This window comes from Pezoporus wallicus, unplaced genomic scaffold (genome assembly GCF_028554395.1).
Source record: "Pezoporus wallicus isolate ANWC-B61680 ecotype Strahan unplaced genomic scaffold, APGP_CSIRO_Pwel_v1 contig_8705, whole genome shotgun sequence".
Lineage (NCBI taxonomy): Eukaryota > Metazoa > Chordata > Aves > Psittaciformes > Psittacidae > Pezoporus > Pezoporus wallicus.
The window spans coordinates 1,493,095-1,520,206 of NW_026638439.1; the positions used below are offsets into that span (position 1 = coordinate 1,493,095).

At 44.1% G+C, this 27,112-nt stretch overlaps 1 long non-coding RNA gene across 1 annotated transcript in view; it reads right to left on the reverse strand.

The window, feature by feature from the left end:
* Positions 1-1,213: 1,213 nt before the first annotated feature.
* LOC130599902 (uncharacterized) overlaps positions 1,214-27,112 on the reverse strand; it is an 82,034-nt gene continuing 56,135 nt past the window's right edge. Inside the window, exons 3-4 of the long non-coding RNA XR_008972317.1 lie at positions 9,467-9,623; positions 1,214-1,700 (exon numbers count right to left, since the gene is read on the reverse strand). This is a non-coding gene — a long non-coding RNA (uncharacterized LOC130599902). The remainder of the gene's footprint in view (positions 1,701-9,466; positions 9,624-27,112) is intronic.

Here is a 27,112-nt window from a genome sequence, read left to right on the forward strand (position 1 = left end):
CAGGCTTCAGCTCTCTTTAATGAAGCCTGTGGGCTAGATTTTCCCCAGGTTTTTGTAAGTCCTTGTCACAGTGCTGGAGGTATTTGCGACAACTGCTAACCAAGTTAAACCAGATGTGATTAGCAAAGGGAACAGCAATGTCTCCTTTGAATTTACATTCTCCTTTTGTTCCAAACATCCCAATCTCCTGGAGTTTTGCATGTCAACACACCTGAAATGAAAGAGACTTTGGATCTTAAAGACTATGGCTCCATCTGAGCATCACATCTTTTATCAGGTCTGCCATGGGAAAATTCCTTTCCAGTCTCCTGACTAGGCTTAAGTGGTTCATAAGAGCTTTGTCCAAAACTTCCTGTGTGCACTCACTGGTATTTATTTGTTCCCCAGAGCTGAATCAGACCAACACTGCTCCAAATTGCAGTCAAGTGAGTCAATGCTCCCTATGTCATTTGTGAGAAGAAGTGACACTTTTCTCCTTTTTAAATCCATTTTAGCTGTAGAACAGTGGAGTTCAGAGAAAGTGCTGAGTTTCATGCGTTGTAAGTCTGGCTTTCCCAGAGCTCTTGACAGTAAGGAGGACAGGTAATATGCCTCCTTTCTTCCTCATGCTTTCCTTTGCTTTACATAAGCTTCGCCTCTTCTCTTACACCCAAACTGTAACCATCCTGGAGCAGCAGGAGTGTTTAGTGTAGCTGGTATGGCACCTTGCATGATGAGACTCCACTGCATCATGGCAGTCCAACAAAGGTAAGACAAAAGGAAGATGGATTAACTGTGGCACTTCCCTGGGGCTGTTAAAGGCTACAGAACTACTGGCCAGTTCCTGGGAGAAATCACTGAAATCCCCGAAAAGCCCATCTCCCACATGGATGCCTTTCCCAACAAGGAATGCTGCAGGCAGCTGTTCCCAAAGGAAAAAACCCAACTTTTTCTCTTACACGCTTATTTTCCCCTTTTCTCTTTGCTACTTTCTCACTCCAGCTCCGCTTTTTCGGTCTGACCTTTTCTCTATTGTGCCGAGCTTCTCCACAGTGCTGGCAGCTGCTATTCAGAGTCTGGAGGCAGCAGGTTTCATTACAGCAAAGCTCTCCTAACATTGTGCACTATGCCTGGTTCAGCAGTGCAGCATTAATCCTCTCCCACTGCCCCTACCACCCCTGGGGGAGGTTCTCCTGCAGGATACACACCCCTTGGCCTGTCACAAGCCAGAAGCTCCCAAAATAGTCTTGATTTTATTGGCACAGTTGCAGCAACAGAAATATTTGACTTGTCTAAATCAATACAGGGTTTCTTCCTCCGTTTTTATTGTAAAGGACATATGCCTACACAGCTGCTTCACTGCCAGGCTCTTCAAAGGCACAAGCAGAGGAAGAGATGTGGAATCATTCTGGATGTCATTTCAGCACATTCTTTCAGTTGCCCATCCACAAGCGGGTCAGTCTTGTACTTTCTGACCACATTTCCCCTCTGTCCCAGGGTTGATGTTGACCTACTTTCCCACAGCAGAACTCACTAATATTCCCCTCAGCATCCAGATAATAAAGTGAGAGGAAAAATCCAAATCCGACTTGCACCAAGCAATTATTTTCACGTCCATCTGTATTCGCTGCGCTAGTGCCAGGGTTTTGTTAATGCACAATAGAGGATAATGAGATCACTTTTGAATTCCCCATCTTCTTCCCTCTGAAGCTCTGAAAGCGCTGGGTAAAGACAAAAGCTGTCATGTTTTACCAGGGTGCTGCTTCAACCAGCAGTGTGCCTCGCAGTGATTACAGCCATGTGTTTACAGCAAGGTGCAAAAACCAAGTGGATAATAAACACATGAATGAAAATCCTTTGACATGGATTTAGTAACACCTCAGGCAATTGTATGATTTAGCGTAGGGTGTCCCTGCCCATGGCAGGGGGTTGGAACTAGATGATCTTAAGGTCCTTTCCAACCCTAATGATTCTATGATTCTATCCCTTCACAAATACTGATTCTTTAAGTCCTCAGGTAACCCCCAGACAAAACCAGATGTAAAGGTGGGGAGATGAAGCAAGTCAGCTGTGTAAGAGACAGAGGGCTTATACTGCAAACAGCCTGAGCTGGACATGTGAAAACACAGTCCTGAAAAACATGATGCTACAGAAAATCTCTGCTTCAGGACTGTGCCTAGGAGAAGGAAGTGTAGGTCCAAACCCTCCCCTACACCTGATGTGCGAGCTACATGGCACGATGTCCCCATCAAGGCAAGCTCACTCCTGTATTTACTGCTGAGCCAGGGCTCCAAAGGCTGTGCGGAACTGCCAACCCTAGGGCAAGCCAACCCAAAAGCTGTGCCAAGGCTCAGAGCAGCCTCTGTGCTGAGAGTGGACAGGGATTGATAGGCCCTGGGGCTAGAAGAGGCTGTGGTGATCATCCAAACAGACTCCACACGCACCATATGCTGCAAACACTTCACAGATGTGTTACGTACCACCCAGCATTTTGGGAAGCTTGAACCCAGCAGCTCTGTGTATCCTGGGAGCCTGCTGCCTATGAGAAGGTGTATGAATGTTTATCACATGTTGGAGCAAACCAACCAAGACCACAATACAAAACAATGCCGTCTGAAGCACAGCACACATGGAGAATGGAGTGTGCTAGGAGTTGTCTTATTTTTCTGCCTTTCAGAGTTGCTCTATTCCACAGCTAGCTGTCGTCTGCTCTCCCTGCAATGTCCTCACCATCTGCTGCATGGAAATCTGTCTACCCTCTTTGCCTGCAGGATTTTGCATGCCTGCGTGTGTTTTGTCCTGTGTCAGGACCTGCAGCAGTCATTCCAAGGAAGCACATTCTGCCAGTGAAAGAGGAAGCAGGGGGTGTTGAAATCTCATGATCAGACCCACACTTAGGAGGGAAATGGGTTTGGGATTTTGCAGCAAAGACTGCCCAGGACTCCAGTGTGACAAATACAAACAGGCAGAAGGACACACATGTTCCCCTCCGTGTCAACTCACACATGAGGATATTCTAAAACCTCAGAGCACGGTCTGACTAATACTAGAAGCCATGGCATAGAAGCAGAAATTTTCCAAGCTCTACTTTGTTTTAAACCTGATAGATTATGGCTAATAAAACCATAGTGCATTCAGAGAATAAAAAAATATGCATAACATAAGGCAGAAATGATTAGATGGACTTTCAGATCACATGTTTTCTCATACTCTTGAAATAATACTCTTGAGCTACAACAAAAATTACCAAAGCTGTGAGTAAATACAAGTGAAGCAACTCTGCTGCCCTCAGCAGAACAGGGCTAGTGTTTACATCAGGATTAAACCTGGTGCACACATTTACACTGTTCTCAAAGTTCTGTTTTGATAGAACAACTTGTGCCTTCCTCAACCTTTAGGAAATTCCCCAGAACACAAACTCCAGGGCAGGCAAACAGACACTACTTCAGAACAGCCTGAGTGTGTCAGTAGCTAACAGCAAGGGAAGAAACACTAGGGAAGATCTACTAGAGCACACAAGCGTGAGATGTACACAGAAATCTCTCAGAGTAAGCAGCCTCCTCCAGATGTATTTAGTGACAAGAGAATAAACCCAGCTCCCAAACTATGGTCCAAGTTCACAGCTCAATTTGTTTCTTACCTTTCAACCACATCTAAACGCAGCAAAACGTAACCTCCCAAATGCTGGGGGATGAGGAGATCCATCCTCAGCTCCACCCACAACCACAGCAGGGCTGAAGCCAGCCAAGATCTGTGGCTTTCAGCAGCCTTGCTCGTGGTCATCCCAACCCACCTTCTGAGCCTGGCAAGTGGCTGTGGGCAGCCGGAATAAACCTCCTTGGCTTCACCACAGCATCTACCGCTAACACAAGCCCATGGTCATAACTGGAAAGTACTAGAGAGCACGGACAGGGAGCCAGCCCAAACCTAGGGTGGCCAGAGATGCTCCCTGACCAGCTGGAATGTTTCAAGCACAATATTAAAAAGTGACCATAGGAGCCAGAACCCCAAATCTCATTAACTGTGTCCACACTGTACTTGACTGAGTGGCTCTGGGGTCCTGGCACTTGACTCCTATGCCAGCCCCCACTGGCAGCCTGTGCTCAGCTTGATTTCAGCTTTGCTTCTGCTGCCTGTAAATCCCTTCTGCCCTGCAGCAAAGACAGAATCCTCTGGGAAAGTCATTTTTTCTGTCTGACATGATCTCCATGAGGGAGACCAAACAGCTGGAGACTGAGAAAGTGATGGCCCATGCCAATGAAACCTGTTTTCAGGATACTGTAACCAGTGGATGTGCCTTGGAAATGAGGTTTTCCCTCAGGAATGTAAACTGCAACCTGCCAGACTAACAGGATATATAGAGAAGGCTAATAAGCAATGAGAGAAATAGGTATAAACTGGAGGCAGAGATAACCCACCACCACCAGTATATGGTTATGCCTCTACTAATATTCCTGAGCTATTCAGTTGCTCATTATTACATGAGTACATAGTACATTTACACACCCAAAGACACATGAACTGTAACACAAATCAAAGCAGGATGGTTGAAGGAAGAAGATACTCTTGGAGAGAGTGTGCACATCTCCCAGTAACAGGACAGCCCCCACAGGGCTTTGCACATCTATTTGGAAACACAAACCTTTATGGAAAGAGCTCAGCTGCAGCTTGAGCCCTCTAACAGCCACCCCAGGCAGGTGCAGATCTTCACTGAATTTCTGCAGTTTCAACTAGGCTGCAAGTGGATTAAGCTGGATAAATGCACAAACCTGCACAGGCTGATTGATAAGGCAGGACGTGGAATCAAGGGCTATCAGCTGCTGATTCAGGCTGAGAACCCTCCTGTGAAGTTTTATGTGAGGCTTCACTGTGCTTACGGCTGTTTTCTCACCTTTCTTCTCAGGAACAACTGAATAGCTCAGGAATATTGTTAACCTAGTACAAAGTGAAAACATATCCTGCTTAATGTATGATTTTGCAGACCCAGGATCTTCCACTGTTTCTATAAATTTGGCAATTTTGCTGGCTGGTCACATTTTCCTCCCTATCAACCTGGGCACTGTGATTTGTTGCCCTGCAAGAAAATCACTATTATGTTAGCAGTACACAGCAGCAACAGCTCTAACATCTGACACAACAGTAGTAAGTTCCTGACCTGACATTTAGAAGAGCCTCTTTTTGACTCCAGTGTGCTTTGGAATAAGCCCTAAAGACCTTGCCCATGCTTTACACCAGTGGTGCGGCTTGTGATCAGCACTTGAACCTTCATTTGCTGTGGCTCCTGGGGTCTTTTTGTTCTTTCCAACCATTCAGCTTACAGTCAAATGTCAGCTCCTCAAAAATAAGTGCCTGGCTTGTGGTTAAAGAACAGGAAGACGAAGGCTCAGTTAATTCCCAGCTCAACCACAGACATTGGGATGTCTCACCTGGGAGTGAGATTGACCAGACTGCTCTGATTTATTCCAGAAGCACTAAGCTCCCCTGAACTGAGTTGCTACCTAGTGGAGTTCTTATGTGCTTGGCATATTTGTAAACCATGTTAACACCTCTGCTAACATCAACAGCTGTAGGGTAGGGACCATCCTACTGCTTTCCTTTCACTGTAAGCTGAAAGCCCATTAAGAGGCACTGCTCACTGAAGCATGTGTACAGCTCCGAGCACATGGAGCTCCACAGTGGGTTTAACATAGCAGCAAGAAGAGAGAGTTGAGGAACAGAGACCCTGCCTATGAGAGAGTCAAGCACAAGGGGTTCTCCCACAGCCTGGAAAGCTGATCAGAGTATGCCACAGAGGAAAAAGAGATGATAATTCTCTCAAAAGTACTTGGAAGATTACACAAGCTGACTCATGGGCACATTTAATGGGTTTCTGGCGGAGTGACTGTACCTCCTCATTTGAACTGCTCCAAACGAAGGCAGAATTTTAGTCACACAGAAATTACATCAAAAGGAAAAGCCAGATGTTTTGTGAATCCCACCACTAATGAGCTACAAGTGCTGTTTTTTCCATTGTACAAGAAAATTATGAATTTTTAAACATATACAAAACAAATTGTTTGTGATTACATTAGACCTTCAAAAGCAAGTGGGAACATAAATTCAGAGATGAATAGCATAATATTGGATGCTTGCCTCACTGCTTGACTTCAATAACTTATCTCAATAAATCCCCAGCAGAAAGCATCTTATGTACTTCAAGCCTGCAGAAGATGAGACGTGAATGCTGGAGGAATTACAAGACAGAGGGGCTTTCTTGCAACAGTGAACAAGCTGAAAATTACAAGGTAATGGAAACTCAGCAGGAGGCCCCGTACCCTGCCATTAGCTAACTCCTACAATGATTGCTGCCGGAATCGCTTGGCTTCTGTAAGCACGGTGCACTGCTTCTGCACTTTGCATCTCTCCCCGCCTAAGCACACAGACAATTTAATTAGGCAAGAGCAGATACCTGAGCAACAGGGACGTGGACTTGCAGGTGGAGCAAAGCTGCCTCCTGGAGCAAACAGCAGCTCTCAGTCCCCACACGCCTGTCTCTTCTCTGTGGCACTTCACACCGGCTCTACAGATCAGTTTATTAAAGTGTTCACCATCTTTAAGCCAATATAGAATTACTGACATAGAACAGTTTGGGTTTAAAGGGACCTTCAAAGTTCATCCAGTTCCAGCCCCCCTGCAATGCGCAAGGACATCTTCAACTAGATCAGGCTGCCCAGAAACACATCCAGCCCGGCCTTGATGTCTCCAGGGACAGGGCATCCACCTCCTCTCTGGGCAGCCAGTGTTTTACCATCCTCATTGTACAAAATCTCTTCCTCACATCCAGCCTGAATTGCCCTCTTTTAGTTTAAAACCATCACCCCTCATCCTACCATAATAGGCCCTGCTAAAAAGTTTCTCCCCATGTCTCTTATAACTGTGGCCCTTTCAAGAACTGAAAGGCCACAATAAGGTCGCCTCAGAATATTTCTGTTCTCTAGGCTGAACAATCTTGACTCTCTCAGCCTTTCCTCACAGGAGAGGTGCTTCATCCCTCTCATCAGTTTTGGGGCCCTCCTCTGGACCAACACAGCCCCGACTTCCTCAAGCCATGTTATTACTGTAACTGCAAAGCTCAGTAAAATGAAGAACTAACAGGAAGAGAGTATTAGGCTTGAGTTGCTTAAAAGGCCAATTAGTGCCTGTCCCTTGTGCTTCTCATCCCATAGAAATTCTTGTTATTCCAGTCTTGGATAAGAAGTCAGCTTCATATAAATGCCCTCGAGTTGTGGCTCTTATTTTACCAACCAGGAGGTTAATGAGGGTAATACTTTTCCAGTGTTAAAAGAAAGCCAACCCACCAGGTGCAGTACGTTAGAGCAGAGGGGGAAGCACACTTACAAGGAGGCACAACAAAGTGGGCAAGAAGAAAACGCTTCCTTCAAGCAGATACAACACATAAACTGACAAAATCCTCTACTGAGAGAAACTGGGGGATAGAGGAGGAATCACGTTCAGCTTTTCCAGGGAGGTGGGGAAGGAGAGAGCAGTAGTAATGGCTAATGGAGTGACACTTCAGATTTAGAAGATGATACTGGTGCTGTAAGTGGATTTAAAATGCTGAGATGAGGAGGCACAGTGCTAGGATTGTGGAGCAGGGGCCTTGATCACTGGCTCTGCACACTGCAGAAAGACCCTCCAAGACAAGAGGCTACCTATAGAACAACACTGTCCCCTAGATTTTACCCTCCAAGAACTGCTCTCTCCTACCCTCCTTTATGCTACCACATCACAAAGCCATCAGCAGCAATCTGCCCTCAACCCTGAGGGTTAGGGGTTGTTTGGATTCAGAGAAGCCATGCCAGCCTCAGCTTCCTACTTCCTACCCCTTGCTATGAAATTCAACCCTGCAAGACCCTGGGCTCTGTGCTGCTGGCCAGGTCTGGCCCTACCTCAATTGAGTTTTAGACAAGGAGAAGACAGCTTCTCCTTGAGACCACAGTGGCTACAGAGAGAGGTTTCACTCATCACAGCAGAGAGGAAACACAAGCCACAGGAGATCAAACCTGCAGTCTTTTTTATCTTAGGTGCTTAAAAGATAAACATCTAAATCCATATCTAGGTACTTACATGTCTCAGTGAAGTATTTTGGGGCATGACAGGGGAAAGCTTGATATAAGTTGACATTTTTGATAGCTGTGACCTCGTGTACCTGCATGCCAGTCAGGCCCAGCTGGCCTGATGTCCATCACAGCATCCTCTGGAGAGAGGTCAGCCTCAGGCTGGAGCTGGTTTAAAGCATGCTTTAATGGAAACTCTTGCACTGCACGTGGAATTCTTTGGTGCCATCTCAGCTCTCAAAGAGAGGGCTGGGAGTTATTTCCTCAGAGGTAATGCCCTGCATGGAAGCCCCTTCCAAGCTATCAGCATGTGTTAGAACCATCAGCAACTCCTTTGATGAACACTGCTTGCTTTTAAACTCAACCCTCCCCCAGCATTTTCCAATCAATACTCTGCCAGGATTTCTGAGATACCTTGGTATTTTCCAGTAACTATGACAGAAAATGTGAGATCTATTGCAAATGCCACAGGAGCCACTAGATGACATATATTCCTGTGCCGGGCTTCAAATTCAGTGGGACAGATTGTGTTCTGAGCTGGAGGAGGGATGGATTTCAGCCTGTGTGTCTCAGAGTGGTGATTGTTACATCCCTGGTATGAAATAGGCAATTATAAGACCTTGTCTCTCCCTCAGTTCTAAAAGAATTGTTTCTCTGAAACAGGAACCTGGCTATTAACTGTTAAATATTCCTGTCTTTCTTCTGCAGCCTCCTGTTTAGCAGCATTGGTGCTCTACGTGGGAAAGTGAATCTCACATCCCAGAACGTGCTTTGTTTTTTATGGGTTTCATTTCAGAAGCTGGTTGAATTTTTCAATCAATCAAATGCACGGGTGCATTTCAACACTCATCCAGCTTTCCTGGACATGTTAGGAGATTACTAAGCTTGCCTGATTCTAATTAAAAACAGGCCAGTGGGCAATCAATTTCACTTGTACCAACTTGTAATTACAGTGTTTGCTCCATAGCTCTACAAAAAAGAGGTGGCAGAAGAGGAGGGGGTTCTGAGGGACTCTGTGGTGCTGCCCTGAAGAACGTCAGAGTGAATCTCTTGTCATAAGTCATAGTGTAAGAACTGCATTGTTTTAAAATCATCCCAATACTACTTCATACTACAGTAAAATGGTAAATCTGGAAAAGTAAAATCTGTAATATTCTCTATGGATTGCCATTCAGTCTACTCCTGCCATTGGAGCAGGTTACTCACATGAGGAGCTGTCTCTGTGTCTCCTTCAGCTATGGTAGGTGTTTCTATGGGCAGACCTCTCATTACTGCTGCTTGACGATTTAAAAGTGGAGTTTCATCCTCTTCTGCTTTTTCCTCTTTCCCCATCCCTATTCAGGCTCTAATGAGGCCAAAAATACAATCAAGTTTTATAGTTCCATACCCACCTTTCCCTTCTGAACTGACTTTTTATTAAAAGGATTCCTGAAGAGTTATCCTGCTGCTGTTCAAGCAGTACCTCAAATTCCATGGACTGTGCCTGACTTAACCCAACAAATAGACTGTTTCTCCTATGCCTTGGCACTTCGTACAACCAAGGTGGACCTGCAGCCTGAGCATAACATTATGGCAAGACAATATTTCCTGATCAATGGAGACAAGATGAAGCACTTCCTTTCCTTATCATTCCATACCCCATCCCCAGCAGCAGAAATCCTTTGGCAATTACTCCTAATACAAGCTCTGTCAATTAAATGACAGCAAATAAATGACAAGTTTAATGGCACTCTATAACTAAAATGACTGCAACAATTTTTGCTTTATTACTCACTTGTGTCATATCAAGTATCACACAGTTCTGAAAAAAATGCCCAGGAGGAGGAAAAAAGAGAAATACTGGAAGAAGGAAGCAAAACCAGTGAAAGAAGAGACCAGAATCTGCTTTCTGTTGTTGGGTTTACACAGTTCATCTCTCCTTTAAGACGGGGCACAGTTCAATGCAGCTGGTGAGGTGACCGGTAGATGCTTGCAGTGAAGCTGGTCTTTCCCAGCAATTCACATTTCTACCTTTGTTTGCACTGCCAGGACATGCAGCTACTGACAGAGAAAAACGTACAGAGTTCAAACCTGTGATTTAATAATGGGAAGTACAGCACTGCCTCTGCTCCCTTGGAAATATCTGATGCGCAGGGAAACCAAATCACTTACTGGTGACACTGACTTGTTTCATTGAGGATTCTGATTTGTTCTGAGTTACCTTCAAGCACTGGAGAGTGTTAAATGCACACCACCAACCAGAAAATGCTTTTAATGATAGTTATTTGTCATATGTTGACACTGGATGTTACAGGATGGATGCGGGACCAGGTAAGAAACAGAACCGCTGAATTATCTGGGTTGGAAGGGACCTTTGGAGGGCTTTAGGCCAGCTCCAAGCTGTCCCAACCAGATCAGAGTGTCAAGGACTTTGCTGGTTTATGTATCTCCACTGGTAAATAACCCATAACCTCTGCTCATGTCTGATCATTCTCATAATGAAATTCTTTTCTTTATATCTGGAGAACTATATCCAAAAGGGTTTTATATCTGGAAATGCCTCCTTACTCCTTTTCTCTTGTACCACCGCAATTCCTTGCACTGAACACTGTATATGTCACCTCGTCTCCTAACAGAAGTAAAGCTAGAATCAGGCTGTGTGGAAACCGTTGACAGCATCAGTATTTTGCAGTACCCTACAATAAGCAGGTCCTGTGCTCATCTTCGGGAATGTGAACTCATACCTGGATCTAAGGTGTGACTCTGAAGTTACTAAAGTTAAAGAGAGCTTTTCCATTAGTGACACTGAACATCCCTTGATGTCAGTGACAACTTGTGAATGCTCAACAACATTTTTAAATATTAAACAAGGACTCAAGTGAAATCACTACAAGCTGGGACTCTGCTGCAGTAACTTGCACTGTCAACCAAATCCATGCTTTCACAAAAATAACAGAGTGAAGAAGGACCAATGAATTTACTAGAAGGCCTGAAGCATGTCAGCACAAGAGCCATGACAGCAAAAGAGCCACCATCACCAGCTGAGGCATTGAGTTCAGTGGTCTGAAAGCAGCTCTGGCTGCTACTTTGCTTATCATTAAGGAGGAAGCCGTTTGGTTTCTCTCCCAATATTTGCTGCCGTAGACTTCAAACAGAATCCTTTCTGAACAAGAAAGCACACCACAGATGTATAAGCCCCATTCACCACAAAGGCAAACTGGTCTGCTTCATAATTGATTTTGCACAGACCATTGATTTAAACTTTTCAAACCACTCATGATGGCAGGATTAGATCTGAGTCTTCCTAGTGCCCTACAGTTTGCACGGCAAGCTCTAAGCTATGTTTCTCTTTCACAGAGTTCTGCTTAATTGGACAAAGGGGACGGTTCAAGGGCAAGCCAACATAAGGTGTTTCATTTAAACACAGCCCTCAAGTACCTGTAATGAGCAAGTGTGTCTCTCACTCCCCTGCATAAATGACAGAAGTGATGTTTCAATTCCATTTACCTCTCTTGGCAAGGTAGTTAACACAGAAACCTGAGCTATTTTATACTTATAGCATTAGTGCAGGGAAATGTGTTTATTATGAGTTCCATTATAATATACTTAGCACAGTCCTTTCAAGTGATGACTGGAGGTTTATTTAAGAACTAGTTCAGCACCAGCTACAGATAAAAAGAAGCTTTCACATGTCAGTGGAAACTGCATTGGATCTTTACTGGCTGTTACGGTTAAAAACAATCAGAAAGACCTGAGGAAAAGAGATTAAACATTTTTACATGCAGCTTATTGGCATAAACAGCATTACTTCTTTCAGTGCATTAGCGTTTCCAACAAGGTTTTTACTAGGATAGGTAGAAAATACCAAAGCTCCATGGCTTCTCTGTAAATATGTATCCTGCTCATAAAATTTCAGTTTGCCATTTCAGAACTGGGAGCTCCTAATAACCCTAGAAATGTTTTCAACCCCATTAGGATGGTCAAGCAGCAATAGTAAGGAGCCCCTGCTCACAGGACCACCCAGCACAGCCACCTTTACTTTGCGGGGGCATAAAAAGCTTAAAGATTACCTCAAGTTACTGAATATTCTATTTTTCACAGTTGAGGACTCATTGATTCTGCTGTCCTCCAGGGGAGAGGAGGCACCATCCCCGCAGGCCTGGCTGCCTCCATTCGTGGTATATACTGGCTGGACCAGAAAGGAGCAACTGTTCACAGTGAAGTTGTTTTAGGACATGTTATAGATCAGTTAATAATGTCTGAGGCTCCCAGGATAAGAAAAAAAAGAGCTTTGGTACCTGGCAAAGCTGACAACCATGTACAGTGAATACACACTGTATTTAAAACACCAGACGTGATGCTCTGGGACATGGTTTAGTGGTTGCCTTGGCAGTGCTGGGTTAATGGTTGGACCTGATGATCTTACAGGTCTTTTCCAGCCTAAACAATTGTGTGATTCTATGATTTCATATTAGAACAGCAAGGTTTTTCATAGAGTGTAAATGTCTTTAATCACCCAGGCTAAACAGCACTAAGCACAAGTTCAAGGTGACTCTAACAGCTCCTATTAAAAATCTGCATTTTTATCTTCCTTAGATTAACTCCTATTTTAATTGCTCCTCTCACCGATTGAAGCGCTGGTGAAGGGAGCACTCTCATTCCTTTGATCTCCTGATTTCACTAAACACAGGCGAGGCTGGACATCAGGCAAAGCTACACAATTGCTCTGCTCCAGGGCAGAGCATGTGGCCCAAGCGTGGAACAGCTGATACACACAGCAGAGTGGCAGCAGGGCCTGGGGACAGGCTGCCTCCTGTTTTTCCTATTACCCCATCCATTTCATTTCTTACACCACTCCCAAACCAAGAAGGACTCCATCGATTTTTATGAACCTGGAAGATACTCAGAGAATCCTTTTTTTTCTTTTTCAGTGAGCTTGTGAATTTCCACCCCAGGGTCAGAGCAAACCTCCCCATCCCTTGCACTGGGTGGCCATGGCCCTGAATCTCCCATCTTTCACATAGAGCTAAACCAACCAACAACATACCTCTTCATATACAAAGACCTGTGAGTAAACCACTGCTTCCCAAAGGGCACAAACAAGACCACTGTGACAAATGAAGGCAACATCACCAGCAGGTTGAGGAGGGACCATGAGACCTTTTGTTCTTGCCAGCCACATCACTGAGGAGCTTTCAGAGAAGTTGAAAGGAGAAAACTTTGAAGGCAGCAAAAGGAAGTATTTTTATACTGTGATTAGCCTACAGCACTCACTGCCATGGGATGTTCCTGAAGCAAGAGCAACAAAGATCTGGAAAGGCACTGGAAATACACAGGCCTATCATGGCTGTCAGAAGTTGATGGCTGTCAAAATGGAGGAAAGGATATCAATGTTTTCTTTCAGTGTGGGTTCCTGTGAGGTGTCTGTTCCTCATCTGTCTGTTGGGGGTTTCAACACTTTCAGGCTAAAGTATCTGCTTCTGATGCCTGGCACAAAGAAGACCGTGAGCTAAAGCTGCTGCTGCCAGTGCACCCGGCCTGGATGGTCCTCTATTGCTGTGAGTACTGACATCAGCAGCTCATGCTGCTCAGCACAGGTACCATCTGAGCCACCATCATACTTGAAGAACAACAGGAAGCTCCCCAAACCCACACAACCCCCCAACATTGCATTCTTCACTCCAAAAAGCCAAGTACAACTTTTTTCCTGCTGTTGTTCTGCCCAGGTAATGCAGTATCCCCAAGGGGCTTCCACTGAGGACATGAGCACACCCTTGGCAAGTGATGCCTGACCAATTCTGAAAACTATATTCTAGTTCAAAACGTGGTGTCTCTGTGTTAACAGAGGAAGCTCTGCACAAAGCACTGTGTGCACAGGCTGTTTCTGCACACCTTAAAGTCCCAGTGAAGTTGTACACACCAGGAAGAGCACTCTCTCAGGCTCTAGTCACGAGGACCGCAGTGCAGCCACAGTCTGTCCATGCACAGGGAGCAATTCCTTAGGTGAGGAGTTGCTGGTGTCCCTGGGAATTCCCTCCACCAGCAGCCCCATCCTCCTTTCAGCTGGGAGGAAGGTGACAGGCTGGTATGAAAGACCTTCTCCCAACCAGACTAGTTTGCCCAACTTCAGATCTGCACTTCCTCCTTTAATGTGATTAGTGGCAGCTGCTGTTATCTGAGGAAATCTAAATTGCTTCTTCCTGTGCTAATGAATCACTGCACTATGTGTGTGGAGATTAGAGAACAAGATGAATTTATTAATACACGTCTCATTAAAGGGAAAGTTCCACTGTTCCAGTGGCTTTGGTGAAGGGGTTGTAGCAGGTTTTGGAGTTGGAGAGGACAGCCACGGGTTGTCACTTCTAATTACAAGCCACAGTTGTACCTATAGGTCTTCTTAGACTGCGACTAGTGAGTGGAGGTACTAATGTATGTACACAGAGTGGGGCAGCCTCTCAGTGGGGATGTCACATTAAACTCTCCTGTCTGCAGGACCCAGTTTGGGTCCAGCACGGAGCTGCTGAGGCTGCACTGCCTGTTCCAGCAGCCAGAACGACTTTAAAGCACCAATTGCCTGGAGGTGGGAGGATGTTCCAAGGTAAGGGTCATCCTAAATTGACTTCTCTCCCACACTCCTTCTTAAGCATCCTTTATTATCTGTCAGATGATAAATCACAGCTGTCTGATTAGATTTCAGGTCTGACTGAGGCTAACCACTCATCTCAGATTTTTAAGGTACAATTGCTCAGCCTCTAACATAAGAGACTTTAATGATTTTGTTTTCAAGGTAACTGGGCACTTAAAACCTCACCAGCCAGTTTGTAAAACGCTAGTGAAGGATTTTGTAAACTAAGCCTAATTACAGCAACAGCAGACCTGTTTGCAGGCAGATCTGATGTGAATAGTGATTCCCCAAAGAATTACTGTCATTTAGTCTGCTTGGGAGAGTGCAAATTGAAAAAAAGTGCTCGTCTCTGTTGTTCTTCTCTCATACCTAATGCCAGGAACTCAGAGAGAAGTCTCCCAGCCTCCCCTTACAAAATACAATGGAGCAACCCATCTCCTGCTGTGCAGCAGGAAAATGGGTATGGTCAGGAGCGGCACTGCACCATGTCTTGACAACACAGCAGAAGGCAGCATCCTCAAAACCCACTGAGACAAAGCACAGCGAAAAAGAAAGTCGAGCTGTCATGTCTCACTCCTCAGCCCATGTATCTGGAGAAGAGAATGTCTAATGTGGTGTGGCCATTCTTACACTATTCCCTTTATGCGAGAAATCTTAACTTCTCCATGGGACGAGCCAATAGGGAACCCTATCAGAGGGAACTGAGGAAGATCTTCCTTCCTGGACACACCTTTTGTGCTAATTATTTTGGTGCTGATTTAACTAAATATCAATGCAGTACCAGTGGGATTACGACAGAACCTGTTGTGACAAAGCACATCCAGGAAGGTGCTGAGCTGTTCTAAGATGTTCCCTGCAGCCGTAACTGTTCAGAGGAGCAATATTCTCACTTGAAGCAGTATTGTTTGTGTGGTGAGGCTTAGGTGGCTGCACAGTGTGAATTTATATATTAATAATCTTCACCCACTGAAAGCACCAGAACGGACTTCATCTCTGGCTCTGGATCAGACCCTGGTCCTCAGCAGACGTAAATCCCTGCATCCCCACTGGAGGCACCACAGCCATGCCAGGTTAGGTCAGCCAATGCTCCTGCCCTTTCTCTCCACTGTAATTCAACATGTATAATCACCTGCAAAAGCATTCTGCTGACGACAGTCTTCTCTTCTCAAATGAACTACTTTCACTGGGTTCCCAGGCCCTACATCTTCTCTAATAACGTTGTACTCCAGGTGGATTATCCATCACCATAAAATCATTCCCTCTTTCAGATACAGTTAATTTTAATGAGGCTGGCATGGCCTAACAAGCCATTGATTCACATTTATGGGTACAGTAAACAACTCTTCATTTCTTTCAATCTCTACACTTGAGTGTGCTAAATAGTTTTAACCAAAGCTGCAGTCTGAACACACACCCTCCTTATTACTGGGAGCCATCCAGACATATCCTACAAGGTTATCACTGTGCACTTCGCCACAGAGGAAGAGAAATTAAAAGCATATTGGTATGAACAGACCTGCAGGATAACGTGATTTCCTGTAGTCATTTGAAATAAATGAACAAGATTCAGTTTTCAGTTATCACTTTGGAAAGCTGACTCATAGCTCCAGGAGAAGCCTAAAGAAGCAGAAATGCTTTTCATTGTGGATTCTCTCTTTTATTGGAGGTTAAAAGATTAGGGGTACCCAGCCTCCTGTTATAATTGAGGAAGAGATAGTCCCCAGCTTGACCTCAGCTAATTTTGCTGTTGGAGAGATCAGTGCTGTGCTCAGTAGTAGCTCACACTGACAGGAGCAGAACCAGATGGAAAATCCCAAACCCCAAATTGCTCTTCAAACCATAAAGAGAAAAAAAAAATAAAATCAAACCTTCAAACACATCTGAGCTACGTGGCCCAAACCACTGTGCTCTATGCTCCTGTCATTTAGATGCCTGAACTCAGCCTGTCTGAATCACCCTATGATAAATCTCTGCCCACACTTGATCTATAAATTATGCACTTTTCAGCATGTGAAAAGGGCAAATCCTGGGATTAGAAGCTGACCTGGGACTCAAAGCATGAGTGATCCAGGCAGCTTCGTATTACAGGGCCAGAAAGGTCTTCCAGACAACAGATAACCTTATCCCCTCACTTACTTGCTTGTATCTCAGTGGTGTGTTTCAGAGACAGCCCCTTGCCCGCTGCAGGGCCTCCTAAGGCTGTCTGTTCCAGTCCTCACCTTATATTTCATGAACAGCCTTCCATAGCAGGCAATCTGAATCTCCTTGGCTGCAGTATAAAGCCTAAATGTCCTTGTTCTATCTACCACAGATAACAAGGACAAATTACTCTCTTCCCTTTTTTAAGTGTTATAAAGATGCCAACTCTTGCCTTAGCCCTGCTTAAGTACATGCTCTTCCACAGGCTCCTCATTCTCCTGCTCTCCACCAGTAAGGATGGGATGACAGCACTGTGCCTCCCTTCCTCAGAGGGACAAACACATTAAGAAGATGATGAGTTTCAGATACTGCTGTAGGCAGCATGAGTTTTTCCAAGGTACTCTGAAGTGATGGATAGCACTGTCAACTGCAGAGTTAGCTCAGGTGCTGGAAAACAAAGAGCCCTTCCCTCACAACAAAGTCAAGTGGTCTTTAGTACCACCCCGACGTCATCCCAGAAACCACCCCGTGGGGTGCTGCTGACTACTACACTGCGCCACCACCTCCAGCTAAAGTCAGGAGGCCAGACCATGACATGAAGTCATGGGAAACTTGATGAGAATAAGCCACTTGACTGGACATCTCTGCTTTTATGTGCTGCACTGAGAAGACAGAGCAGCAGACATGCCTTATGCACAAACCTCAACTGGATGTAGAGTGACATTGACATGAAAGGGGGCTGAGCAGCTGCAACCACAGGGACAGCACAGTCCACGCCAAGTATCAGAGGAGCTGCAGCTCCTGCCTCCTATCAACATGTGCCTAATTCTGACATGCAATACAAACAATTTCTCCTTTGCCTCATTAAGAGATGTTACTCTCAGTGTGGGTTCAGTGGTTGCCTCAAGAAGCACAGTTGCTGCTGCTTTTACAGCATAAAATAAAAACTTCAACTAAGCTCCAAAGACAGGGCCTTGGGTTTGGGGTCACTGAACAGACAAACTGGCTTTGACTTCCTGGCTTCACAGATCATCAAAACCTACTGCTTGTTATGTTCCTACACGACACATTCTCAAGTCGCAGGGGAACACCTCCTAAACAGTACTTCAGCTCCTGCTCTCACCTCCAACAGTAAGTGGATGTATGCACAGATCGGAGCAAACAGATCTTAGACAGCTAAACAATTTAGATGCCCACATTCTCAGAAGGTGCAGAGCAAGAAAATGGATGCTCAGGGTTTTTTTAAGCATTTAAGTGAGGCACGTAAATTAGAGCAACGTCACTCCCACAAAGCTATGCAAGCAAGAGGTACTGGCCTGTCCTCCTCCTTCCTCAGACTATGGAAGGATCTCGACAGTAGAATATTTTTAACTCAGCTGCTCCAGTTCTGAGTAGAACAAACCTGCTTGCAATTACAACCAAGTCCTGAAGAAACCTAGGGGATGCGTCTCTTTTCCCCAAATCCATTCAGTTCCAAGGGAACAGGAATTACTGCAAGGACTACTTGCATTCAGCTTGAGAATACGTCTAGAAAAGGTGAGTAGCTGTCATACATGATACATGGATTTGCAAAACAAGGCTTAAAGATACACTAGGGAAGCATTTGAAAGGACACAAGCCCAGAGATTTAAGTCTGCAGCTGCTGCTCCTTCTTCCTCACTCCTTTATGCTACAAGGCATGAAAAGGAGAAAATAAGGATCCTTCTACACTCAATAAGTGGAGTCTCCATGCAAATATGGAGTTGGTACTCAGCAGAGCTGTCACAAGAGCTATGGATAAACATATACCCCATCACACCTACAGTGCCACTGTGCCTGGGTGGTTTGGGGGTGCCCTAAGAACAGCCCATGAGCACCAGTGCAATGCTGAGCCTGAAGCTCCCTCCTACAGTTTGCACAGGGGGGACTTGCCAGGGCAACATCCCACAGTGTTAAACAGGCTCCTTAATCAGCATAGAATTCTTTTCTGTTCTATTCTAAAATAGGAAGGAAAACAGGATGAGACATAGACTAATTTACATGCAGAGCTCCGATAAACCAACACTGTAGGATATATCCCTATCAGAAGGTAAAGAAAGGGAGAAAGTAGCTAAACCTTGGAATTATTAAATGCAAAATGTAAAAACATTTTAAGTGACACCTTCATGAAGAGAGCTTTTAAATTATTCACAGTCAATGCAATACAATCCACAGCTAATTACAGTCTATACATGCAAATGAATGTAATGATAATCATAATGACTTTGCACTTATATACTGTAGCAATTTTCGTCTGAAGACCTCCAAGTCTTTATAAACATTAATTAATCTTCCCATTACGTGTGCCACATAACTCTTACCATAATTCTTCTTTTAGAGGCAGGTAAACTGGGGTTCAAAGGTGAAGTGATGTGCTCACTGTCATGCTCTGGTGTTGCAGGAGGGATGGTAATGTCTCCTCAGAGGGCAGCCACTACAGCCACTGCCTCGGCACACCTGGGGTCTAAGAGAGGAGAGGAGAGTGACATATGGAGACAGGGCAGGTGAAGGGATGATTCTGGAGCTGAGGAACAAGAGTCTGACAACAACACTTCACTTGTACTACAAAGAGAGCACTAGCACACCGCAATACAGCAGTTCTGCTGCTGAGATGCATATATTGACCCTAAAAGAGCTGACACTGATTTGAAGGTTTGATTTTTGCCTTTGTAGAGTTGTTTTATTTTGTTCTTTTGGTTTGTTTCTTCAAAGAAAACAGTATTGTAAAAGTCTGTCCAGGAGACAGGCTTGTGGAGAAACAGCAAATACCAGAATCACTGCTGCTAGCAGCTTTGGCTTTAACTAATGAAGACCTTTTATTTGGAGTTTAGAAATGCAAAGTGAGAGGATATGGTGCATTGCTGGGAAACAGGGCTGAATTTACAAAAGGTTCTGGCACATGGACTCAAATCAACCAAGTCAGTCTTGTGCCTTCTGGTTTCTCTTTGTGGGCTCTAGGCTCTCAAGAAAGCTTCTCCACCAGGTTATGCTAAGCACAGAAGGTAAGGCAGTTTGGGCTAGATGCATCTGGCAAGCAGACTGTGGGCTTCACAAGTTAGGTATCTATTTCCCAATGCCATCCCATTACATTTAGAAACCCTTCTGCAGCACCCACTCTAGGGCAAGAACCTGCTAGGTACTACCACAACAAAAGTGATTGTTCTAATACAAGGCAAACCCTGCAGGACAGTTTCCTGGTTCTTTCTTGGGCTAATGATCAGATGCAAAAGATGAATGGACTTGTGAAATCCCCTTGGCAGAATACCTGACAGTCCAACAGACACCAGAACCTAACTTCAAACCCCTCTCATCTGGAATTACTTTCCTGCATCTGCATCCCATGGCTCAGCAAATGTCCTTACCCGTGTTTCTAAAGGCTGTTTTGTTTTAATCATTGTCTGGTACCATAAAACACAACAGCCATCAATATCAAGCCTGCCAACTTAACAGACTCTTGTAATGGGAACGTTTCTATAGACCTACACAATAAGACTAATTGCATGGGCTTGCTGTAAAAGCCAGAGGTCATTTGATTACTAGCTGTTTTGTACCATGAAAGTGCACATTAATTATTTAAAAGATGGACTTATAATTATTGTAAGCTCTAAGTAATTACCTCTAATTCTGGCAAGTGTTAGAAAAACTGATAGTCGAGCAAATTCAGGTTTTAGTCATTAGTAAGCTCATAATTACATTTAAATTGTAAAATGAGAATTATGCAATTTATCTCCCCAATAATGCATAAACATTACAGTGATTGTAGGTTTTAATGGACTATATTATTACTATAAAAAGCAGAGCAGTGACGGGCAGTAAGGGCCAATTTGAGTTCACTGCTGTTATTTTACATTATAATTGCCGATCAGTGATTGCACGGTGATGGTTCTTCTCCTTGATTAACATGGGGTGAGTCCATTCCACTCATCCAACTGTACTGCAAAGTAACAAAACTTACGGCAGAGTCAATAAAAAGAAGGGATTATTCTTTTCTCAATCTCGGACTAATTGTTGTAGGGAAACAATCCAGAAATCACATACTTAACCTTTCTCTATCCCTTAAGAAAAGCAGAATTCCCAAGTCATACTGGTTTGGGTAGGGATGTGTTTTCATTCAGACTTTTTCAGGATCTGTTCCCATACACTCCTCACCCCTGTCTGAAGCTACTCAGTGCTACTGCACCACCTAGAAAGAGCAAGAATGAATAAAAAAATGCCACCAACTAATACCTACACAAGAGCATTTTTCAAATGCTGCTATTCCAGCACATCAATGGCAAAATCCATTTCAACGTGAGAAAAGCAGTATGATTACTAGATACAGCTTACTAGACAACAGAAATGGGCTGGAACAGTGAATTGTTCAGCATCATTCTAGAAAGAGGAACTTCCTAGCAGTAATAAATGCAAGCCATCAAATGTGATCAGGTAACTATGGATGTGTATGCTCCAATGCTTACAGATCACCATCTGCCCCCTCTTCAGCAGCAGCTGTTCACAAGAGATTTCATCCCTGCTTAGCCAGGCCCCCAAAGTCTTCTTCACACTGGCAGTAGAGAGTAAATAGGAAAAGAGGAGTGAGACTTGCGTGAGGCTGGGACACATTAAACTGGTGCATGGGACAGCAGTTTCCGAAGCACACAGTGACATCCTAACAGCACAGCCACTGGACTCAAAGGACATTTCCCCCTATAAAGTCACAAGGGCAGGGAGCTTCTTTCAATTTAAGAATGAAATTCCCTTAGTTTCAGATGACGGGTGAAGTGATTTCTGTGTGGAATAAGCACTTCACCTGTCAGACAAAGGTGTCAGTCACACAAGATCTGGAAAAGAGATCAGGACAGAAGTGTAGATATTTTATCCAACTGAAAATGCTTGCAATTAAACCATATTACAAACGAGGTGAGGCAGACAAGATTCTAGCCAAAACACAGCATTTTCAGCCAACAGCCCTTCACTCCAGAGCCAAACAGTGCTATCAGAGTTCAATACTTCCTGAAAAGAAAAGGCAACACCAACCACTGTGAGTCACTCCTGCAATTTCCTGACGGATTTTCACCTTCCCCATTAAACAGACTTCTCAGAAAACTGACCACAGACACTGGTAGAGGTGAAGACCATGCCATTAGCCTTAAATCAGCACTGCCCATGCAGTTATCTGTTGCCTGATTTCAGTATGACACTTCCCTGCAACAGTCCTTACTGTCCATAAAAACTCATCCCCTTATAATGCAGGAGGAATGAAGTTCTGGGACTGTAATTCCAGGCTGTCTGCAGGGAGACACTCACACTGTATGCACCTTTGAGGCTGGACGCTTGCCAGTGCAACTGGCTTGGTTTGACACCAGAGAAATTTAAGAGCTGCTTTGTATTGTTATTTTACAAGCCCTTCTACAGTGTTTGTTTTAAATGATGTGCTGTGTGATTTAATGGTGTTTGCTGAAATGATGAAAGCCAGCGCTTGATGTGCTGTGCTGTGTGACTGTTGTCTTCTCCTTGAGATATTACTTTGCACAGGAGTTTCCCAAAAGGCAGCAGCAGCTTTAGCCTCTGGGGCACCGGATCTGCTCAGAAATCCCAAAACTAAAATCCAAGGAAATGAACATGCCTTTGGTGCAGCTCTGAATGCCCTTTAGAAGAGCAGCTCTTCTGGGTGGTGGATGGCTGACAGGCACGAAGCTAGTGTCAGAGAGGGGTTTGTTACTTGCTCTGGGAGCAGAGTCAGGCCTTTATTAGCTATACGTTTTGAGGCCACAGTCAAATCATTTTTAGTATCAGTACTCAGACTGACCCCTACACCCCTGTCTATGAGCTATGTCACGCAGGGCCTTCTGCCTGGAAAGGGTTGTTGAACCTGGCATATCTGCCTGGTGTGTATTTCTGTAGTGGTGACAACCAAAGTCCCTGCCCCAGAGGGCAGAGGGGAAAAGAACTACTTCTTGTCAAATGAAGTGTTCTACCCTCCCCAAGAGCAATACAGGATCATCCCTTGGAACTCAAGAGCTGATGACAGTCCTGCCCTGTGTAACTTGCAGGCTGCTACACAGTGAAAAGAGTTTGAAATAACAGGACTCCGGGAACTTCTATGCTGCTCAAGAAACCTAATCCAAAACTTCCCCTCTCACAATGCCCAGGATCAGGTACTGCAGAGAAGATGCATTAAACTTTACCAGAGCTAAGCAAGAGATGATGTTACCTCACAGCATCTACTAAAAGCTTCAGCCTAATCCCCATTTAGCAGAGTTTCATCTACACACTTGAGCATAAGAATTTATATACCCCTTCCAAGGCTTTTTATTAAGTAGGTTAATTCTGCACAGACACATCCAATGCCTCTTTGCACCTCCCTAAATTCCAGTTCTTTGTAGGAACTGCCAATTTGTATTACAGACATATGAAGGCTTTGAAAACACTTCCTTTCTCCAGCAAGTGTTCTCTGCCCTCTGGTTCAAAGGTGTGTCTGGTCACAGGTCAGTGAGTAACCAGAAGGCATTTTATGAGAAACAACTTTCCAGCCAGTGCACATTTCCTCTGGGATGATGATAGCGATGGCTACTGGGCTGGCAGAGACTGGATGGGTCACCAAGTACAGTGCCCTGATAGTAGAGGCCACTACCTCACCATAATCTCCTTCATACAGGCTTCAAGCTGCATCTTTAAATGGGCAGTATCTTTGCCTCTGTTATTCTGGCACCAACACTGCTCTCTTCCAGAATCTTTTGCTTTAATGGTTAAATGCTGCCTTATTTCCAGCCTAAATTACTGCCTGGTTAATGTACATGTTTTGCTCTTAGCCAGTACATTCCTCTCTCTCTCTGCTCTTTAATCCCATGTGATATTTTTAGGCAGCAATCAGATTGTCTCTTGGTCTGTGATCTGCTAGACTAAACAAGCCAAACTCTTCAAGCCCTCTCTCACAGTACGTTCCCCTTTCCCTTAAGCACTGAGTTCAAGTTCACCTTTCCTGGATATGACTCACTGGAGAGGTACTGCTCCAGACACAGACTTGCATGGGTAATTCCTTACCCTTCAGAGATGGCCTTCGTCTGACAAACCCCAACACCATACTGCCACTTCCATAGCAGCATGTCTAAGGTCTCCCCTGAGCCTTCTCTTCTCAGCCTGGCTCCAGAGCAGAGCTGCTCCAGCCCTCGCAGCAACTCCGTGGCCTCCCCTGGATTGCTCCAACAGCTCCACGTCCCTCTTGTGTTAATGACAAGGACATCACAGTGTTGTAAATTGGCTGAGGCAGATTCTCACTTGTGGGCTGCAAGAGTCCTCTCCTTCTCTGCAACTCTGCACATCTGATGTACGTAACTGATGTGTTATATGCATCTCGCCCAATGTCCCATTTGATCCCTTAGCCAATATCCAGTGCTCCCAAGTAACTCTGCAAAAGCACTACTGGAGTCCGGTAAGCAAAAACGACCCATAAAACCATATGATCGTTTTACAGCCATATGAGAAGAACCCAGAGAGCTCTGTTCCGAGTTAAAAGTCAACAGCACACCACTAGCATTAGACAAATAATAGCAACGATAACTGCTTGCACCAACGTGCCTCAACTGGAAAGAATCCCACCTTAATCTGATGGCACAAAGCTGCCTACAGAAGAACAAACACAAACAGGTCCTGTGACACCTGACTGGGCATCAGAATGCATATTCCATCCAGGTGGCTATCTTCTGAGACCATATCCTGGACCAGCAAACAACAAACTCTATGTTCAGCTGATCTTCATGACAGAGTGAACTCACACCTGCATGGCTGGGTATGGCAAGAGAAATGGAGTAGCTGCACTTCTCAAAAGCAAGACATGAAAACCAGAAGCTCTCACTTCAGTTTTTTCAAGAAAGAATACAGATAGTCTTTTCTTATTTTAACAGATGGATACCAGTCCTACCTGGGAAAGAACATGCACTGCCTGCCTTTTGTAGTTGCATCAAAGTAGAGCTGAAGGATGAAATAAGCCCTGCCCAGCACAAAGTATGGCTTAGGCAAAGAAAACAAGTGGTAGATCAGAGGGTCCCAGATTTGGTTCTATCAAAGGAGAAACAGAGGAAGACTTGTTCTTAAGAAACATTTCAAGGACTGTCATTTTGAAGTCTCCTCAATACTGCAAACATATGCTTTAGTACATCCACTGGGATGTGCTCTGGCTGTTCAGCACCAATATCTTCTATTTCTTCTACCTACTGAATATACACAGTTCCCAGTGAGGAAAACTTGGTTTTGACCAAATGACCCTGAAGAATTTCAAAGCTTTACTAGTCTAAGGATTTGACAGAGCTAAGATATGGCTGGATATTACAAAGGATCCGTGAAACATTCATTAATATTCTACACCATCCTTCTACTCTACTCCTACAAAGAAAACACTGTATACATATGTTGTCCTGCAGATATGCTGAGGCTGTCAAAGCTGCCTAGAGAATTTGGCATCCTAATTGCACCAAAGTTATCAAAATTAGGTGTTCACATGTCCCAAGCAATTCTTTAAAAATAGTGCTTAAAATAATACTAGAAATAAAACACCAGGAGATGGCCTTGTGGCATCAGCACTGGGATTCAGGCAATCAAGACACAACTGCTCCCCCTTGTACACATTTCCTGAGTAAAGAGCAAGCACACCACAGTGTGTGTCCCCAGTCTAAAATAGGGATAATAATTCTTCTCCATCTATTCCTAGTTAAAAATAAAAGACACGTAATGAGGACTTGGACAGGGTCTTCTGATGTCAGTATGCAACATTTAACTCCATACCCCAAGGATACTCTTTAGGTTTCCATATATTAATCACAGAGAATTATAATCCCAGACATCACAGGCTGCCTGGCTTTATCTTTGTTAGATGAGTGCAGTAGATGATTAACTGAAAGGCACTACTGCTAAATCCTGCCTCACTCACATCCCAGATCATCACAGTGATAGGAACATTACCACTACTAAGAACTGCCTTTGCCTCAAACCCTCTTGATAGAATTACAAGTGCAATAAGAAACTTTCAACTGTGCAGATATTAAAATAAGCAGAAACAGATTTTAATATGAGATCTTCTATACCTGAAAAGGAAAAAAATCCTGAAGACTTCTGAGATCTGCAATGCTGTTTCTTTGGTCTAATGTAGGTTCCCTTTCGCATGGAATTTTCAGTGATTAAATCTCAGGGAGATCAAAAGAGGCTTTGAATTTAACCTGAGAATTTTCCCCTCCACATGGATACGTTTTTTGAACCTTCTTTTAAACATGAATCTCTGAGAAGGCGAACAAGGAAAAGATGGTCATCTGCACAGGCTGCAAGTAAACCAGAAACATACAGAAGCTAATGAAACATAAAGTGAAAATGTCCCCATCTTTGGCTACTTAATCCCTCATATCTTGCTCTTTGGAAGCAAAACATAAAGATAACAGGAATAAATCAACAGTTTTGAGCAGCTGACACTGAGGCAGCACTTCATGCAGATGGGTTCATCACTGGCTCCTCCTCAGTCATGACGATCTAATCTCAACATCTTCTGACCCTTTTCCATAGTTCATTACTTTCTAATCACTTGTGGCCCTTACTGAAGAATGCTCTGAGCTTCTCAGACTGAAACAAATCCATGAATCAAAGACAATGGTTTTTTTGCTGTCTTTAGCAGCCTGCCTTTTCTTTATAATCACACCCATCTGTTGAATCTGAAATACGCTTTTTGTGTGTGTATATATACGGGTAAAAAAAATAAAGAAGGGAAAATATTTTAGTACAGAATAAATTGTCCATTGACTTTCTGAGCTAGCGAGAGGCACCAGCCCCAGCAGCAATCAGGGAACCAAGGCTGCCTCCTGCAATCTGTTATCTTGTTTTTCTTCAGTGGAGTTTCTCAGTGTTCCTTTATTGATATATAGTTTCTTACCCATGAGCAGACAATAAGAAAAGGGAAGGCTAACAAAATAATGAAGTATTTTGATGCTTGCCTGTAGTTTGCACTGAACATTTTGCAATGCAAATAAAGAATACATGCTTATTAGCCATCAATCTTTGTGTCAGCTTCTGAAAGGATATAACAATCAGATTTGATACTTACTTATTTTCTGGTTCCAAAGAGGGACTCTTCCTCCTAACACTCATCCCTACTGGGCCACATTAGTGACTTATAGATGAACTTCTGCTCTTTAAAGATGATTACATGAGTGACATTGGTTCTAGTAATGGTATCTCTTAAATCAGTAGAAAACAACATACTCAGATCCTTTGCAATGGAGCATCTCCCAGGGTTTAATGGATTTAACAAGGACTG